At 49.1% G+C, this 18,389-nt stretch overlaps 18 non-coding genes across 18 annotated transcripts; 12 read left to right on the top strand and 6 right to left on the bottom strand.

The window, feature by feature from the left end:
- Positions 1-1,259: 1,259 nt before the first annotated feature.
- Trnap-ugg (transfer RNA proline (anticodon UGG)) lies at positions 1,260-1,331 on the top strand. Its single transcript has one exon. It is a non-coding gene; the product is annotated as a tRNA-Pro (tRNA).
- Positions 1,332-1,967: 636 nt separating this feature from the next.
- On the bottom strand, positions 1,968-2,040 carry Trnav-uac (transfer RNA valine (anticodon UAC)). Its single transcript has one exon. It is a non-coding gene; the product is annotated as a tRNA-Val (tRNA).
- Positions 2,041-2,261: 221 nt separating this feature from the next.
- Trnap-cgg (transfer RNA proline (anticodon CGG)) lies at positions 2,262-2,333 on the top strand. The gene has a single exon. It is a non-coding gene; the product is annotated as a tRNA-Pro (tRNA).
- A 1,789-nt stretch (positions 2,334-4,122) lies between these two features.
- Trnap-ugg (transfer RNA proline (anticodon UGG)) lies at positions 4,123-4,194 on the top strand. The gene has a single exon. It is a non-coding gene; the product is annotated as a tRNA-Pro (tRNA).
- A 636-nt stretch (positions 4,195-4,830) lies between these two features.
- Trnav-uac (transfer RNA valine (anticodon UAC)) lies at positions 4,831-4,903 on the bottom strand. The gene has a single exon. It is a non-coding gene; the product is annotated as a tRNA-Val (tRNA).
- A 221-nt stretch (positions 4,904-5,124) lies between these two features.
- Trnap-cgg (transfer RNA proline (anticodon CGG)) lies at positions 5,125-5,196 on the top strand. The gene has a single exon. It is a non-coding gene; the product is annotated as a tRNA-Pro (tRNA).
- A 1,789-nt stretch (positions 5,197-6,985) lies between these two features.
- On the top strand, positions 6,986-7,057 carry Trnap-ugg (transfer RNA proline (anticodon UGG)). Its single transcript has one exon. It is a non-coding gene; the product is annotated as a tRNA-Pro (tRNA).
- A 636-nt stretch (positions 7,058-7,693) lies between these two features.
- Positions 7,694-7,766, bottom strand: Trnav-uac (transfer RNA valine (anticodon UAC)). Its single transcript has one exon. It is a non-coding gene; the product is annotated as a tRNA-Val (tRNA).
- A 221-nt stretch (positions 7,767-7,987) lies between these two features.
- Positions 7,988-8,059, top strand: Trnap-cgg (transfer RNA proline (anticodon CGG)). Its single transcript has one exon. It is a non-coding gene; the product is annotated as a tRNA-Pro (tRNA).
- Positions 8,060-9,848: 1,789 nt separating this feature from the next.
- On the top strand, positions 9,849-9,920 carry Trnap-ugg (transfer RNA proline (anticodon UGG)). Its single transcript has one exon. It is a non-coding gene; the product is annotated as a tRNA-Pro (tRNA).
- Positions 9,921-10,556: 636 nt separating this feature from the next.
- Positions 10,557-10,629, bottom strand: Trnav-uac (transfer RNA valine (anticodon UAC)). The gene has a single exon. It is a non-coding gene; the product is annotated as a tRNA-Val (tRNA).
- Positions 10,630-10,850: 221 nt separating this feature from the next.
- Positions 10,851-10,922, top strand: Trnap-cgg (transfer RNA proline (anticodon CGG)). The gene has a single exon. It is a non-coding gene; the product is annotated as a tRNA-Pro (tRNA).
- Positions 10,923-12,712: 1,790 nt separating this feature from the next.
- Trnap-ugg (transfer RNA proline (anticodon UGG)) lies at positions 12,713-12,784 on the top strand. The gene has a single exon. It is a non-coding gene; the product is annotated as a tRNA-Pro (tRNA).
- A 636-nt stretch (positions 12,785-13,420) lies between these two features.
- On the bottom strand, positions 13,421-13,493 carry Trnav-uac (transfer RNA valine (anticodon UAC)). Its single transcript has one exon. It is a non-coding gene; the product is annotated as a tRNA-Val (tRNA).
- A 222-nt stretch (positions 13,494-13,715) lies between these two features.
- Positions 13,716-13,787, top strand: Trnap-cgg (transfer RNA proline (anticodon CGG)). The gene has a single exon. It is a non-coding gene; the product is annotated as a tRNA-Pro (tRNA).
- A 2,097-nt stretch (positions 13,788-15,884) lies between these two features.
- Trnap-ugg (transfer RNA proline (anticodon UGG)) lies at positions 15,885-15,956 on the top strand. The gene has a single exon. It is a non-coding gene; the product is annotated as a tRNA-Pro (tRNA).
- Positions 15,957-16,592: 636 nt separating this feature from the next.
- On the bottom strand, positions 16,593-16,665 carry Trnav-uac (transfer RNA valine (anticodon UAC)). Its single transcript has one exon. It is a non-coding gene; the product is annotated as a tRNA-Val (tRNA).
- Positions 16,666-16,886: 221 nt separating this feature from the next.
- On the top strand, positions 16,887-16,958 carry Trnap-cgg (transfer RNA proline (anticodon CGG)). Its single transcript has one exon. It is a non-coding gene; the product is annotated as a tRNA-Pro (tRNA).
- Positions 16,959-18,389: the final 1,431 nt, after the last annotated feature.

The following is an 18,389-nucleotide window of genomic DNA, read 5'->3' as shown; positions in this document are numbered from 1 at the left end:
GCAGTCGCTATTGCAAATGATGTCACCAAAAGCAATCACTTCGTTAGCGGCAAGGAGCCCGGGCCCAGCGGTAGCTCTACATGGAGGCACCAGCAGCCCCGACAGGCCGCCGCTGGCGCGCCGGCGCCCGGACCCGCGACCTCTAATGACGTTGCAGTCGATGTATATCTTAATATCGCTTTTCGAAGAAGCAAGCCAGGTGTAAATCACACAGTATTTTACTGATGATCTGGAAACGCAAATGTAGAACAAGTAGAACATTATATAAAATTTTGTTGTGTGGTCGAGCGGTACCCACCCTTCGCTCTTCCCAGATTATCGTTGCTGCACGGAATGATTGCTAAAGCACCGACGGCTTCAGAGTTCGTCTTCTCCAACGTTTGCTTTTGCAGTACATTCCGCAATCTTTTCGTTATGAGTCGTCTGTTTCGGTTTCCCCATGTAGTTTTGCTCACAGCTCCCGACTTCTCTTAACCCCGAGCCACCACTAGCCGAAAATTCCGCACTGCAGTCTGGTCAATCTGCAGAGCTCGATAAGAGCATCGCGGTCGTTCCTGAGCTAATGACACGGCCGTATCTGTAGTTGTTCCCAGATGTCTCCCACAGCAACGGCCTCCCGGACGCCTGCATTACAGGAGTACGCCACTACTCCCAGCCATACAATTGCATTTGAAAGCAGAATAACATGAGCTACAGAGCAACTCCGATTTTTGTGTCTGACCTACTTCTAATGATACTGTGGTCGGTTTACTTACTACTATCGCTGCTGGACGAAGCAGACCAGTTGAAAGCCACACGGTATTCTTGTAAAAAACAGGTAATGGAAATTTAGGTAAAACGATATCAAAAAAAGTTGCGTGGTGGAGCGACACATACAGTTGGCTCTTCGTAGATGATCATTGCTGCACGGAATAATTCTTAAGGCACAGACGCCTTCAGGAGTCGTGTTTGGAAGTTTTGCTTGCAGTATATTCCGCTATCTTTTCGTTATGAGTTGGTGTTTCGGATTCCCGGTGTTCTTTTGTTTAGTGCATTTGCCTTCCCTTGACACTGAGAAACCACATGACGAAAGTGAAACACCACCGTCTGTTCATCTGCAGAGCGCGATGAAATTATTCACTCTACATTCATTGCCTTTAATATTCTTGCCATCAGTGGTGGGCGCTGCCTTCAGAAAGCGCTTTTCTTCCTGATTTACATGAAAGTTTGTGTTCCTCGGAGGTGGACTGCTTGGGATACCTTCACTGCTAGCAGCCGGTGGCTCGTTGGTCTAGGGGTATGATTCCTGCTTTGGGTGCAGGAGGTCCCGGGTTCAAATCCCGGACGAGCCCTACCGTTTTGACCGTGATGAAGAGTAGGTGTAGCTCACCCACGTTTGTAGCTCTGCAATGATGAACAGATGCGTGCCGCAGCACGCTGTGTGTGGCCCTACGGTCATGAAGGGACCGTTTGATATGGCAAGAATCTGATACCAGTAAATTACATAGGTCGATTTCTGTAGAAGAGCCGACAGTAATCTTGCATGCTACGGAAAACAAAGGTTGTCTTTGCAGAACGTGTGCACCGTGATTGGAGACGAAGCTCAATCGTGGAGCAGTCTACCTTCATCTGATTAGCGACAACGTCAACCAAAGCGTGGGATACAAGACTGAGCGTAGTTAAGAGTTTCTCACTATTAGTTACGTTCACGCTTCAAGAGAGTTGTGACAAGGCGAGTGCAAAGAGCTCAGGAAAGCCAGTATGAAGCGAACTTGAAGTAGTCTTGAAGAAATGGATACTAAATTTTGCCGGCCAGAATGGGGCTACGAGCGTTCTGAGTTACTGAATACCGGTGCACTATGGGAGCAAGAGCATTTGACAGTAAAATAACGCGATATCGGTGTAGCACACGACATTTATTATCCCTGCATACGCAGACGTGACGTTATCTCGGAAATGGAATCCGAAAACGGGTTTAAAAAAAGTCGTGCTTCCGCCCGGGATCGAAGCGGGGACCTTCTGCGTGTAAAGCAGACGTGATAACCGCTACACCACGGAAACGACGGTTTTGCCGTTGTACTACCTGGAAAACCGTAGTTCCAACAGATTTTTCCTGCGTAAGCAAGGGCATCGGCTACGAGCTCCGTCCGATTCTAGAAGTTGCTATAGTAAAAGACAACGATAAAAACAATCAAACCGCAACAGCCAGGGAGAACGCTGGGTGAGCAGTAGCTCTGCACGGTGATACCAAGAACGGAGGCGTTACTCATGTGCATCGAGAAGGCTCGTTGGTCTCGGGGTATGATCCCTGCTTCGGGTGCAGGAGGTCCCGGGTTCAAATCCCGGACGAGCCCTTGCGTTTCGTGCAAACGTGTGGCGACTACTGGCATGCCGGCGGCTGTTCCGCGCATTTCCAGCCCTCCAGGTAAGCACAAAAACCAAGTAGCCGCTTCTGAAAGAGTTTCATGTATCATTTGAGCCATCTGCAGCCTGGTGGTTGGACGTTTGAATTTGATTTAAATGTTCACCGTAGAGATTGTAGCAAGTGTCTTGTTGAGTGCGACAAAAATGTGTTTCCGCCCGGAATCGAACCGGTGACGTTCTGCGTGTTGGCAGACGTGATAACCGCTACACCACGGAAACTGCTACGCTGTGAGCTCCACATGTGACACAACTTGAGGACGATCGCAACTTTGGCGTAAAAATCACTTTGCGGAAACGCACAATGCAGGAATTTCGCATTCGTACCTAACAATCGACAGCACCCTTGCCTGTCTGAATGCCACCATGAATAAGAGCCCAAGAAGTCGTCGGCAATGAACGCGGCCGAGTCCTCGGTAGCATCAGCTACTCTTGCTTTCCGTAAGAGCTACCGCCAATTCGCGCAGTCGCTATTGCAAATGATGTCACCAAAAGCAATCACTTCGTTAGCGGCAAGGAGCCCGGGCCCAGCGGTAGCTCTACATGGAGGCACCAGCAGCCCCGACAGGCCGCCGCTGGCGCGCCGGCGCCCGGACCCGCGACCCCTAATGACGTTGCAGTCGATGTATTTCTTAATATCGCTTTTCGAAGAAGCAAGCCAGGTGTAAATCACACAGTATTTTACTGATGATCTGGAAACGCAAATTTAGAACAAGTAGAACATTATATAAAGTTTTGTTGTGTGGTCGAGCGGTACCCACCCTTCGCTCTTCCCAGATTATCGTTGCTGCACGGAATGATTGTTAAAGCACCGACGGCTTCAGAGTTCGTCTTCTCCAACGTTTGCTTTTGCAGTACATTCCGCAATCTTTTCGTTATGAGTCGTCTGTTTCGGTTTCCCCATGTAGTTTTGCTCACAGCTCCCGACTTCTCTTAACCCCGAGCCACCACTAGCCGAAAATTCCGCACTGCAGTCTGGTCAATCTGCAGAGCTCGATAAGAGCATCGCGGTCGTTCCTGAGCTAATGACACGGCCGTATCTGTAGTTGTTCCCAGATGTCTCCCACAGCAACGGCCTCCCGGACGCCTGCATTACAGGAGTACGCCACTACTCCCAGCCATACAATTGCATTTGAAAGCAGAATAACATGAGCTACAGAGCAACTCCGATTTTTGTGTCTGACCTACTTCTAATGAAAATGTGGTCGGTTTACTTACTACTATCGCTGCTGGACGAAGCAGACCAGTTGAAAGCCAGACGGTATTCTTGTAAAAAACAGGTAATGGAAATTTAGGTAAAACGATATCAAAAAAAGTTGCGTGGTGGAGCGACACATACAGTTGGCTCTTCGTAGATGATCATTGCTGCACGGAATAATTCTTAAGGCACAGACGCCTTCAGGAGTCGTGTTTGGAAGTTTTGCTTGCAGTATATTCCGCTATCTTTTCGTTATGAGTTGGTGTTTCGGATTCCCGGTGTTCTTTTGTTTAGTGCATTTGCCTTCCCTTGACACTGAGAAACCACATGACGAAAGTGAAACACCACCGTCTGTTCATCTGCAGAGCGCGATGAAATTATTCACTCTACATTCATTGCCTTTAATATTCTTGCCATCAGTGGTGGGCGCTGCCTTCAGAAAGCGCTTTTCTTCCTGATTTACATGAAAGTTTGTGTTCCTCGGAGGTGGACTGCTTGGGATACCTTCACTGCTAGCAGCCGGTGGCTCGTTGGTCTAGGGGTATGATTCCTGCTTTGGGTGCAGGAGGTCCCGGGTTCAAATCCCGGACGAGCTCTACCGTTTTGACCGTGATGAAGAGTAGGTGTAGCTCACCCACGTTTGTAGCTCTGCAATGATGAACAGATGCGTGCCGCAGCACGCTGTGTGTGGCCCTACGGTCATGAAGGGACCGTTTGATATGGCAAGAATCTGATACCAGTAAATTACATAGGTCGATTTCTGTAGAAGAGCCGACAGTAATCTTGCATGCTACGGAAAACAAAGGTTGTCTTTGCAGAACGTGTGCACCGTGATTGGAGACGAAGCTCAATCGTGGAGCAGTCTACCTTCATCTGATTAGCGACAACGTCAACCAAAGCGTGGGATACAAGACTGAGCGTAGTTAAGAGTTTCTCACTATTAGTTACGTTCACGCTTCAAGAGAGTTGTGACAAGGCGAGTGCAAAGAGCTCAGGAAAGCCAGTATGAAGCGAACTTGAAGTAGTCTTGAAGAAATGGATACTAAATTTTGCCGGCCAGAATGGGGCTACGAGCGTTCTGAGTTACTGAATACCGGTGCACTATGGGAGCAAGAGCATTTGACAGTAAAATAACGCGATATCGGTGTAGCACACGACATTTATTATCCCTGCATACGCAGACGTGACGTTATCTCGGAAATGGAATCCGAAAACGGGTTTAAAAAAAGTCGTGCTTCCGCCCGGGATCGAAGCGGGGACCTTCTGCGTGTAAAGCAGACGTGATAACCGCTACACCACGGAAACGACGGTTTTGCCGTTCTACTACCTGGAAAACCGTAGTTCCAACAGATTTTTCCTGCGTAAGCAAGGGCATCGGCTACGAGCTCCGTCCGATTCTAGAAGTTGCTATAGTAAAAGACAACGATAAAAACAATCAAACCGCAACAGCCAGGGAGAACGCTGGGTGAGCAGTAGCTCTGCACGGTGATACCAAGAACGGAGGCGTTACTCATGTGCATCGAGAAGGCTCGTTGGTCTCGGGGTATGATCCCTGCTTCGGGTGCAGGAGGTCCCGGGTTCAAATCCCGGACGAGCCCTTGCGTTTCGTGCAAACGTGTGGCGACTACTGGCATGCCGGCGGCTGTTCCGCGCATTTCCAGCCCTCCAGGTAAGCACAAAAACCAAGTAGCCGCTTCTGAAAGAGTTTCATGTATCATTTGAGCCATCTGCAGCCTGGTGGTTGGACGTTTGAATTTGATTTAAATGTTCACCGTAGAGATTGTAGCAAGTGTCTTGTTGAGTGCGACAAAAATGTGTTTCCGCCCGGAATCGAACCGGTGACGTTCTGCGTGTTGGCAGACGTGATAACCGCTACACCACGGAAACTGCTACGCTGTGAGCTCCACATGTGACACAACTTGAGGACGATCGCAACTTTGGCGTAAAAATCACTTTGCGGAAACGCACAATGCAGGAATTTCGCATTCGTACCTAACAATCGACAGCACCCTTGCCTGTCTGAATGCCACCATGAATAAGAGCCCAAGAAGTCGTCGGCAATGAACGCGGCCGAGTCCTCGGTAGCATCAGCTACTCTTGCTTTCCGTAAGAGCTACCGCCATTTCGCGCAGTCGCTATTGCAAATGATGTCACCAACAGCAATCACTTCGTTAGCGGCAAGGAGCCCGGGCCCAGCGGTAGCTCTACATGGAGGCACCAGCAGCCCCGACAGGCCGCCGCTGGCGCGCCGGCGCCCGGACCCGCGACCCCTAATGACGTTGCAGTCGATGTATTTCTTAATATCGCTTTTCGAAGAAGCAAGCCAGGTGTAAATCACACAGTATTTTACTGATGATCTGGAAACGCAAATTTAGAACAAGTAGAACATTATATAAAATTTTGTTGTGTGGTCGAGCGGTACCCACCCTTCGCTCTTCCCAGATTATCGTTGCTGCACGGAATGATTGTTAAAGCACCGACGGCTTCAGAGTTCGTCTTCTCCAACGTTTGCTTTTGCAGTACATTCCGCAATCTTTTCGTTATGAGTCGTCTGTTTCGGTTTCCCGATGTAGTTTTGCTCACAGCTCCCGACTTCTCTTAACTCCGAGCCACCACTAGCCGAAAATTCCGCACTGCAGTCTGGTCAATCTGCAGAGCTCGATAAGAGCATCGCGGTCGTTCCTGAGCTAATGAAACGGCCGTATCTGTAGTTGTTCCCAGATGTCTCCCACAGCAACGGCCTCCCGGACGCCTGCATTACAGGAGTACGCCACTACTCCCAGCCATACAATTGCATTTGAAAGCAGAATAACATGAGCTACAGAGCAACTCCGATTTTTGTGTCTGACCTACTTCTAATGAAAATGTGGTCGGTTTACTTACTACTATCGCTGCTGGACGAAGCAGACCAGTTGAAAGCCAGACGGTATTCTTGTAAAAAACAGGTAATGGAAATTTAGGTAAAACGATATCAAAAAAAGTTGCGTGGTGGAGCGACACATACAGTTGGCTCTTCGTAGATGATCATTGCTGCACGGAATAATTCTTAAGGCACAGACGCCTTCAGGAGTCGTGTTTGGAAGTTTTGCTTGCAGTATATTCCGCTATCTTTTCGTTATGAGTTGGTGTTTCGGATTCCCGGTGTTCTTTTGTTTAGTGCATTTGCCTTCCCTTGACACTGAGAAACCACATGACGAAAGTGAAACACCACCGTCTGTTCATCTGCAGAGCGCGATGAAATTATTCACTCTACATTCATTGCCTTTAATATTCTTGCCATCAGTGGTGGGCGCTGCCTTCAGAAAGCGCTTTTCTTCCTGATTTACATGAAAGTTTGTGTTCCTCGGAGGTGGACTGCTTGGGATACCTTCACTGCTAGCAGCTGGTGGCTCGTTGGTCTAGGGGTATGATTCCTGCTTTGGGTGCAGGAGGTCCCGGGTTCAAATCCCGGACGAGCCCTACCGTTTTGACCGTGATGAAGAGTAGGTGTAGCTCACCCACGTTTGTAGCTCTGCAATGATGAACAGATGCGTGCCGCAGCACGCTGTGTGTGGCCCTACGGTCATGAAGGGACCGTTTGATATGGCAAGAATCTGATACCAGTAAATTACATAGGTCGATTTCTGTAGAAGAGCCGACAGTAATCTTGCATGCTACGGAAAACAAAGGTTGTCTTTGCAGAACGTGTGCACCGTGATTGGAGACGAAGCTCAATCGTGGAGCAGTCTACCTTCATCTGATTAGCGACAACGTCAACCAAAGCGTGGGATACAAGACTGAGCGTAGTTAAGAGTTTCTCACTATTAGTTACGTTCACGCTTCAAGAGAGTTGTGACAAGGCGAGTGCAAAGAGCTCAGGAAAGCCAGTATGAAGCGAACTTGAAGTAGTCTTGAAGAAATGGATACTAAATTTTGCCGGCCAGAATGGGGCTACGAGCGTTCTGAGTTACTGAATACCGGTGCACTATGGGAGCAAGAGCATTTGACAGTAAAATAACGCGATATCGGTGTAGCACACGACATTTATTATCCCTGCATACGCAGACGTGACGTTATCTCGGAAATGGAATCCGAAAACGGGTTTAAAAAAAGTCGTGCTTCCGCCCGGGATCGAAGCGGGGACCTTCTGCGTGTAAAGCAGACGTGATAACCGCTACACCACGGAAACGACGGTTTTGCCGTTGTACTACCTGGAAAACCGTAGTTCCAACAGATTTTTCCTGCGTAAGCAAGGGCATCGGCTACGAGCTCCGTCCGATTCTAGAAGTTGCTATAGTAAAAGACAACGATAAAAACAATCAAACCGCAACAGCCAGGGAGAACGCTGGGTGAGCAGTAGCTCTGCACGGTGATACCAAGAACGGAGGCGTTACTCATGTGCATCGAGAAGGCTCGTTGGTCTCGGGGTATGATCCCTGCTTCGGGTGCAGGAGGTCCCGGGTTCAAATCCCGGACGAGCCCTTGCGTTTCGTGCAAACGTGTGGCGACTACTGGCATGCCGGCGGCTGTTCCGCGCATTTCCAGCCCTCCAGGTAAGCACAAAAACCAAGTAGCCGCTTCTGAAAGAGTTTCATGTATCATTTGAGCCATCTGCAGCCTGGTGGTTGGACGTATGAATTTGATTTAAATGTTCACCGTAGAGATTGTAGCAAGTGTCTTGTTGAGTGCGACAAAAATGTGTTTCCGCCCGGAATCGAACCGGTGACGTTCTGCGTGTTGGCAGACGTGATAACCGCTACACCACGGAAACTGCTACGCTGTGAGCTCCACATGTGACACAACTTGAGGACGATCGCAACTTTGGCGTAAAAATCACTTTGCGGAAACGCACAATGCAGGAATTTCGCATTCGTACCTAACAATCGACAGCACCCTTGCCTGTCTGAATGCCACCATGAATAAGAGCCCAAGAAGTCGTCGGCAATGAACGCGGCCGAGTCCTCGGTAGCATCAGCTACTCTTGCTTTCCGTAAGAGCTACCGCCAATTCGCGCAGTCGCTATTGCAAATGATGTCACCAAAAGCAATCACTTCGTTAGCGGCAAGGAGCCCGGGCCCAGCGGTAGCTCTACATGGAGGCACCAGCAGCCCCGACAGGCCGCCGCTGGCGCGCCGGCGCCCGGACCCGCGACCCCTAATGACGTTGCAGTCGATGTATTTCTTAATATCGCTTTTCGAAGAAGCAAGCCAGGTGTAAATCACACAGTATTTTACTGATGATCTGGAAACGCAAATTTAGAACAAGTAGAACATTATATAAAATTTTGTTGTGTGGTCGAGCGGTACCCACCCTTCGCTCTTCCCAGATTATCGTTGCTTCACGGAATGATTGTTAAAGCACCGACGGCTTCAGAGTTCGTCTTCTCCAACGTTTGCTTTTGCAGTACATTCCGCAATCTTTTCGTTATGAGTCGTCTGTTTCGGTTTCCCGATGTAGTTTTGCTCACAGCTCCCGACTTCTCTTAACCCCGAGCCACCACTAGCCGAAAATTCCGCACTGCAATCTGGTCAATCTGCAGAGATCGATAAGAGCATCGCGGTCGTTCCTGAGCTAATGACACGGCCGTATCTGTAGTTGTTCCCAGATGTCTCCCACAGCAACGGCCTCCCGGACGCCTGCATTACAGGAGTACGCCACTACTCCCAGCCATACAATTGCAATTGAAAGCAGAATAACATGAGCTACAGAGCAACTCCGATTTTTGTGTCTGACCTACTTCTAATGATACTGTGGTCGGTTTACTTACTACTATCGCTGCTGGACGAAGCAGACCAGTTGAAAGCCAGACGGTATTCTTGTAAAAAACAGGTAATGGAAATTTAGGTAAAACGATATCAAAAAAAGTTGCGTGGTGGAGCGACACATACAGTTGGCTCTTCGTAGATGATCATTGCTGCACGGAATAATTCTTAAGGCACAGACGCCTTCAGGAGTCGTGTTTGGAAGTTTTGCTTGCAGTATATTCCGCTATCTTTTCGTTATGAGTTGGTGTTTCGGATTCCCGGTGTTCTTTTGTTTAGTGCATTTGCCTTCTCTTGACACTGAGAAACCACATGACGAAAGTGAAACACCACCGTCTGTTCATCTGCAGAGCGCGATGAAATTATTCACTCTACATTCATTGCCTTTAATATTCTTTCCATCAGTGGTGGGCGCTGCCTTCAGAAAGCGCTTTTCTTCCTGATTTACATGAAAGTTTGTGTTCCTCGGAGGTGGACTGCTTGGGATACCTTCACTGCTAGCAGCAGGTGGCCCGTTGGTTTAGGGGTATGATTCCTGCTTTGGGTGCAGGAGGTCCTGGGTTCAAATCCCGGACGAGCCCTACCGTTTTGACCGTGATGAAGAGTAGGTGTAGCTCACCCACGTTTGTAGCTCTGCAATGATGAACAGATGCGTGCCGCAGCACGCTGTGTGTGGCCCTACGGTCATGAAGGGACCGTTTGATATGGCAAGAATCTGATACCAGTAAATTACATAGGTCGATTTCTGTAGAAGAGCCGACAGTAATCTTGCATGCTACGGAAAACAAAGGTTGTCTTTGCAGAACGTGTGCACCGTGATTGGAGACGAAGCTCAATCGTGGAGCAGTCTACCTTCATCTGATTAGCGACAACGTCAACCAAAGCGTGGGATACAAGACTGAGCGTAGTTAAGAGTTTCTCACTATTAGTTACGTTCACGCTTCAAGAGAGTTGTGACAAGGCGAGTGCAAAGAGCTCAGGAAAGCCAGTATGAAGCGAACTTGAAGTAGTCTTGAAGAAATGGATACTAAATTTTGCCGGCCAGAATGGGGCTACGAGCGTTCTGAGTTACTGAATACCGGTGCACTATGGGAGCAAGAGCATTTGACAGTAAAATAACGCGATATCGGTGTAGCACACGACATTTATTATCCCTGCATACGCAGACGTGACGTTATCTCGGAAATGGAATCCGAAAACGGGTTTAAAAAAAGTCGTGCTTCCGCCCGGGATCGAAGCGGGGACCTTCTGCGTGTAAAGCAGACTTGATAACCGCTACACCACGGAAACGACGGTTTTGCCGTTGTACTACCTGGAAAACCGTAGTTCCAACAGATTTTTCCTGCGTAAGCAAGGGCATCGGCTACGAGCTCCGTCCGATTCTAGAAGTTGCTATAGTAAAAGACAACGATAAAAACAATCAAACCGCAACAGCCAGGGAGAACGCTGGGTGAGCAGTAGCTCTGCACGGTGATACCAAGAACGGAGGCGTTACTCATGTGCATCGAGAAGGCTCGTTGGTCTCGGGGTATGATCCCTGCTTCGGGTGCAGGAGGTCCCGGGTTCAAATCCCGGACGAGCCCTTGCGTTTCGTGCGAACGTGTGGTGACTACTGGCATGCCGGCGGCTGTTCCGCGCATTTCCAGCCCTCCAGGTAAGCACAAAAACCAAGTAGCCGCTTCTGAAAGAGTTTCATGTATCATTTGAGCCATCTGCAGCCTGGTGGTTGGACGTTTGAAATTGATTTAAATGTTCACCGTAGAGATTGTAGCAAGTGTCTTGTTGAGTGCGACAAAAATGTGTTTCCGCCCGGAATCGAACCGGTGACGTTCTGCGTGTTGGCAGACGTGATAACCGCTACACCACGGAAACTGCTACGCTGTGAGCTCCACATGTGACACAACTTGAGGACGATCGCAACTTTGGCGTAAAAATCACTTTGCGGAAACGCACAATGCAGGAATTTCGCATTCGTACCTAACAATCGACAGCACCCTTGCCTGTCTGAATGCCACCATGAATAAGAGCCCAAGAAGTCGTCGGCAATGAACGCGGCCGAGTCCTCGGTAGCATCAGCTACTCTTGCTTTCCGTAAGAGCTACCGCCAATTCGCGCAGTCGCTATTGCAAATGATGTCACCAAAAGCAATCACTTCGTTAGCGGCAAGGAGCCCGGGCCCAGCGGTAGCTCTTCATGGAGGCACCAGCAGCCCCGACAGGCCGCCGCTGGCGCGCCGGCGCCCGGACCCGCGACCCCTAATGACGTTGCAGTCGATGTATTTCTTAATATCGCTTTTCGAAGAAGCAAGCCAGGTGTAAATCACACAGTATTTTACTGATGATCTGGAAACGCAAATTTAGAACAAGTAGAACATTATATAAAATTTTGTTGTGTGGTCGAGCGGTACCCACCCTTCGCTCTTCCCAGATTATCGTTGCTGCACGGAATGATTGTTAAAGCACCGACGGCTTCAGAGTTCGTCTTCTCCAACGTTTGCTTTTGCAGTACATTCCGCAATCTTTTCGTTACGAGTCGTCTGTTTCGGTTTCCCGATGTAGTTTTGCTCACAGCTCCCGACTTCTCTTAACCCCGAGCCACCACTAGCCGAAAATTCCGCACTGCAGTCTGGTCAATCTGCAGAGCTCGATAAGAGCATCGCGGTCGTTCCTGAGCTAATGAAACGGCCGTATCTGTAGTTGTTCCCAGATGTCTCCCACAGCAACGGCCTCCCGGACGCCTGCATTACAGGAGTACGCCACTACTCCCAGCCATACAATTGCAATTGAAAGCAGAATAACATGAGCTACAGAGCAACTCCGATTTTTGTGTCTGACCTACTTCTAATGATACTGTGGTCGGTTTACTTACTACTATCGCTGCTGGACGAAGCAGACCAGTTGAAAGCCACACGGTATTCTTGTAAAGAACAGGTAATGGAAATTTAGGTAAAACGATATCAAAAAAAGTTGCGTGGTGGAGCGACACATACAGTTGGCTCTTCGTAGATGATCATTGCTGTACGGAATAATTCTTAAGGCACAGACGCCTTCAGGAGTCGTGTTTGGAAGTTTTGCTTGCAGTATATTCCGCTATCTTTTCGTTATGAGTTGGTGTTTCGGATTCCCGGTGTTGTTTTGTTTAGTGCATTTGCCTTCCCTTGACACTGAGAAACCACATGACGAAAGTGAAACACCACCGTCTGTTCATCTGCAGAGCGCGATGAAATTATTCACTCTACATTCATTGCCTTTAATATTCTTGCCATCAGTGGTGGGCGCTGCCTTCAGAAAGCGCTTTTCTTCCTGATTTACATGAAAGTTTGTGTTCCTCGGAGGTGGACTGCTTGGGATTACCTTCACTGCTAGCAGCAGGTGGCTCGTTGGTCTAGGGGTATGATTCCTGCTTTGGGTGCAGGAGGTCCCGGGTTCAAATCCCGGACGAGCCCTACCATTTTGACCGTGCTGAAGAGTAGGTGTAGCTCACCCACGTTTGTAGCTCTGCAATGAAGAACAGATGCGTGCCGCAGCACGCTGTGTGTGGCCCTACGGTCATGAAGGGACCGTTTGATATGGCAAGAATCTGATACCAGTAAATTACATAGGTCGATTTCTGTAGAAGAGCCGACAGTAATCTTGCATGCTACGGAAAACAAAGGTTGTCTTTGCAGAACGTGTGCACCGTGATTGGAGACGAAGCTCAATCGTGGAGCAGTCTACCTTCATCTGATTAGCGACAACGTCAACCAAAGCGTGGGATACAAGACTGAGCGTAGTTAAGAGTTTCTCACTATTAGTTACGTTCACGCTTCAAGAGAGTTGTGACAAGGCGAGTGCAAAGAGCTCAGGAAAGCCAGTATGAAGCGAACTTGAAGTAGTCTTGAAGAAATGGATACTAAATTTTGCCGGCCAGAATGGGGCTACGAGCGTTCTGAGTTACTGAATACCGGTGCACTATGGGAGCAAGAGCATTTGACAGTAAAATAACGCGATATCGGTGTAGCACACGACATTTATTATCCCTGCATACGCAGACGTGACGTTATCTCGGAAATGGAATCCGAAAACGGGTTTAAAAAAAGTCGTGCTTCCGCCCGGGATCGAAGCGGGGACCTTCTGCGTGTAAAGCAGACGTGATAACCGCTACACCACGGAAACGACGGTTTTGCCGTTGTACTACCTGGAAAACCGTAGTTCCAAAAGATTTTTCCTGCGTAAGCAAAGGGCATCGGCTACGAGCTCCGTCCGATTCTAGAAGTTGCTATAGTAAAAGACAACGATAAAAACAATCAAACCGCAACAGCCAGGGAGAACGCTGGGTGAGCAGTAGCTCTGCACGGTGATACCAAGAACGGAGGCGTTACTCATGTGCATCGAGAAGGCTCGTTGGTCTCGGGGTATGATCCCTGCTTCGGGTGCAGGAGGTCCCGGGTTCAAATCCCGGACGAGCCCTTGCGTTTCGTGCGAACGTGTGGCGACTACTGGCATGCCGGCGGCTGTTCCGCGCATTTCCAGCCCTCCAGGTAAGCACAAAAACCAAGTAGCCGCTTCTGAAAGAGTTTCATGTATCATTTGAGCCATCTGCAGCCTGGTGGTTGGACGTTTGAAATTGATTTAAATGTTCACCGTAGAGATTGTAGCAAGTGTCTTGTTGAGTGCGACAAAAATGTGTTTCCGCCCGGAATCGAACCGGTGACGTTCTGCGTGTTGGCAGACGTGATAACCGCTACACCACGGAAACTGCTACGCTGTGAGCTCCACATGTGACACAACTTGAGGACGATCGCAACTTTGGCGTAAAAATCACTTTGCGGAAACGCACAATGCAGGAATTTCGCATTCGTACCTAACAATCGACAGCACCCTTGCCTGTCTGAATGCCACCATGAATAAGAGCCCAAGAAGTCGTCGGCAATGAACGCGGCCGAGTCCTCGGTAGCATCAGCTACTCTTGCTTTCCGTAAGAGCTACCGCCAATTCGCGCAGTCGCTATTGCAAATGATGTCAAAAAAAGCAATCACTTCGTTAGCGGCAAGGAGCCCGGAAACTGCTACGCTGTGAGCTCCACATGTGACACAACTTGAGGACGATCGCAACTTTGGCGTAAAAATCACTTTGCGGAAACGCACAATGCAGGAATTTCGCATTCGTACCTAACAATCGACAGCACCCTTGCCTGTCTGAATGCCACCATGAATAAGAGCCCAAGAAGTCGTCGGCAATGAACGCGGCCGAGTCCTCGGTAGCATCAGCTACTCTTGCTTTCCGTAAGAGCTACCGCCAATTCGCGCAGTCGCTATTGCAAATGATGTCACCAAAAGCAATCACTTCGTTAGCGGCAAGGAGCCCGGGCCCAGCGGTAGCTCTTCATGGAGGCACCAGCAGCCCCGACAGGCCGCCGCTGGCGCGCCGGCGCCCGGACCCGCGACCCCTAATGACGTTGCAGTCGATGTATTTCTTAATATCGCTTTTCGAAGAAGCAAGCCAGGTGTAAATCACTCAGTATTTTACTGATGATCTGGAAACGCAAATGTAGAACAAGTAGAACATTATATAAAATTTTGTTGTGTGGTCGAGCGGTACCCACCCTTCGCTCTTCCCAGATTATCGTTGCTGCACGGAATGATTGTTAAAGCACCGACGGCTTCAGAGTTCGTCTTCTCCAACGTTTGCTTTTGCAGTACATTCCGCAATCTTTTCGTTATGAGTCGTCTGTTTCGGTTTCCCGATGTAGTTTTGCTCACAGCTCCCGACTTCTCTTAACCCCGAGCCACCACTAGCCGAAAATTCCGCACTGCAGTCTGGTCAATCTGCAGAGCTCGATAAGAGCATCGCGGTCGTTCCTGAGCTAATGACACGGCCGTATCTGTAGTTGTTCCCAGATGTCTCCCACAGCAACGGCCTCCCGGACGCCTGCATTACAGGAGTACGCCACTACTCCCAGCCATACAATTGCATTTGAAAGCAGAATAACATGAGCTACAGAGCAACTCCGATTTTTGTGTCTGACCTACTTCTAATGATAATGTGGTCGGTTTACTTACTACTATCGCTGCTGGACGAAGCAGACCAGTTGAAAGCCACACGGTATTCTTGTAAAGAACAGGTAATGGAAATTTAGGTAAAACGATATCAAAAAAAGTTGCGTGGTGGAGCGACACATACAGTTGGCTCTTCGTAGATGATCATTGCTGCACGGAATAATTCTTAAGGCACAGACGCCTTCAGGAGTCGTGTTTGGAAGTTTTGCTTGCAGTATATTCCGCTATCTTTTCGTTATGAGTTGGTGTTTCGGATTCCCGGTGTTCTTTTGTTTAGTGCATTTGCCTTCCCTTGACACTGAGAAACCACATGACGAAAGTGAAACACCACCGTCTGTTCATCTGCAGAGCGCGATGAAATTATTCACTCTACATTCATTGCCTTTAATATTCTTGCCATCAGTGGTGGGCGCTGCCTTCAGAAAGCGCTTTTCTTCCTGATTTACATGAAAGTTTGTGTTCCTCGGAGGTGGACTGCTTGGGATTACCTTCACTGCTTGCAGCAGGTGGCTCGTTGGTCTAGGGGTATGATTCCTGCTTTGGGTGCAGGAGGTCCCGGGTTCAAACCCCGGACGAGCCTTACCGTTTTGACCGTGCTGAAGAGTAGGTGTAGCTCACCCACGTTTGTAGCTCTGCAATGAAGAACAGATGCGTGCCGCAGCACGCTGAGTGTGGCCCTACGGTCATGAAGGGACCGTTTGATATGGCAAGAATCTGATACCAGTAAATTACATAGGTCGATTTCTGTAGAAGAGCCGACAGTAATCTTGCATGCTACGGAAAACAAAGGTTGTCTTTGCAGAACGTGTGCACCGTGATTGGAGACGAAGCTCAATCGTGGAGCAGTCTACCTTCATCTGATTAGCGACAACGTCAACCAAAGCGTGGGATACAAGACTGAGCGTAGTTAAGAGTTTCTCACTATTAGTTACGTTCACGCTTCAAGAGAGTTGTGACAAGGCGAGTGCAAAGAGCTCAGGAAAGCCAGTATGAAGAGAACTTGAAGTAGTCTTGAAGAAATGGATACTAAATTTTGCCGGCCAGAATGGGGCTACGAGCGTTCTGAGTTACTGAATACCGGTGCACTATGGGAGCAAGAGCATTTGACAGTAAAATGAGGCGATATCGGTGTAGCACACGACATTTATTATCCCTGCATACGCAGACGTGACGTTATCTCGGAAATGGAATCCGAAAACGGGTTTAAAAAAAGTCGTGCTTCCGCCCGGGATCGAACCGGGGACCTTCTGCGTGTAAAGCAGACGTGATAACCGCTACACCACGGAAACGACGGTTTTGCCGTTGTACTACCTGGAAAACCGTAGTTCCAACAGATTTTTCCTGCGTAAGCAAGGGCATCGGCTACGAGCTCCGTCCGATTCTAGAAGTTGCTATAGTAAAAGACAACGATAAAAACAATCAAACCGCAACAGCCAGGGAGAACGCTGGATGAGCAGTAGCTCTGCACGGTGATACCAAGAACGGAGGCGTTACTCGTGTGCATCGAGAAGGCTCGTTGGTCTCGGGGTATGATCCCTGCTTCGGGTGCAGGAGGTCCCGGGTTCAAATCCCGGACGAGCCCTTGCGTTTCGTGCAAACGTGTGGCGACTACTGGCATGCCGGCGGCTGTTCCGCGCATTTCCAGCCCTCCAGGTAAGCACAAAAACCAAGTAGCCGCTTCTGAAAGAGTTTCATGTATCATTTGAGCCATCTGCAGCCTGGTGGTTGGACGTTTGAAATTGATTTAAATGTTCACCGTAGAGATTGTAGCAAGTGTCTTGTTGAGTGCGACAAAAATGTGTTTCCGCCCGGAATCGAACCGGTGACGTTCTGCGTGTTGGCAGACGTGATAACCGCTACACCACGGAAACTGCTACGCTGTGAGCTCCACATGTGACACAACTTGAGGACGATCGCAACTTTGGCGTAAAAATCACTTTGCGGAAACGCACAATGCAGGAATTTCGCATTCGTACCTAACAATCGACAGCACCCTTGCCTGTCTGAATGCCACCATGAATAAGAGCCCAAGAAGTCGTCGGCAATGAACGCGGCCGAGTCCTCGGTAGCATCAGCTACTCTTGCTTTCCGTAAGAGCTACCGCCAATTCGCGCAGTCGCTATTGCAAATGATGTCACCAAAAGCAATCACTTCGTTAGCGGCAAGGAGCCCGGAAACTGCTACGCTGTGAGCTCCACATGTGACACAACTTGAGGACGATCGCAACTTTGGCGTAAAAATCACTTTGCGGAAACGCACAATGCAGGAATTTCGCATTCGTACCTAACAATCGACAGCACCCTTGCCTGTCTGAATGCCACCATGAATAAGAGCCCAAGAAGTCGTCGGCAATGAACGCGGCCGAGTCCTCGGTAGCATCAGCTACTCTTGCTTTCCGTAAGAGCTACCGCCAATTCGCGCAGTCGCTATTGCAAATGATGTCACCAAAAGCAATCACTTCGTTAGCGGCAAGGAGCCCGGAAACTGCTACGCTGTGAGCTCCACATGTGACACAACTTGAGGACGATCGCAACTTTGGCGTAAAAATCACTTTGCGGAAACGCACAATGCAGGAATTTCGCATTCGTACCTAACAATCGACAGCACCCTTGCCTGTCTGAATGCCACCATGAATAAGAGCCCAAGAAGTCGTCGGCAATGAACGCGGCCGAGTCCTCGGTAGCATCAGCTACTCTTGCTTTCCGTAAGAGCTACCGCCAATTCGCGCAGTCGCTATTGCAAATGATGTCACCAAAAGCAATCACTTCGTTAGCGGCAAGGAGCCCGGGCCCAGCGGTAGCTCTTCATGGAGGCACCAGCAGCCCCGACAGGCCGCCGCTGGCGCGCCGGCGCCCGGACCCGCGACCCCTAATGACGTTGCAGTCGATGTATTTCTTAATATCGCTTTTCGAAGAAGCAAGCCAGGTGTAAATCACACAGTATTTTACTGATGATCTGGAAACGCAAATTTAGAACAAGTAGAACATTATATAAAATTTTGTTGTGTGGTCGA

Source organism: Schistocerca gregaria, chromosome 2 (assembly GCF_023897955.1).
Source record: "Schistocerca gregaria isolate iqSchGreg1 chromosome 2, iqSchGreg1.2, whole genome shotgun sequence".
Classification (NCBI taxonomy): Eukaryota; Metazoa; Arthropoda; class Insecta; order Orthoptera; family Acrididae; genus Schistocerca; species Schistocerca gregaria.
This window is presented reverse-complemented; position numbering and strand designations above follow the sequence as displayed.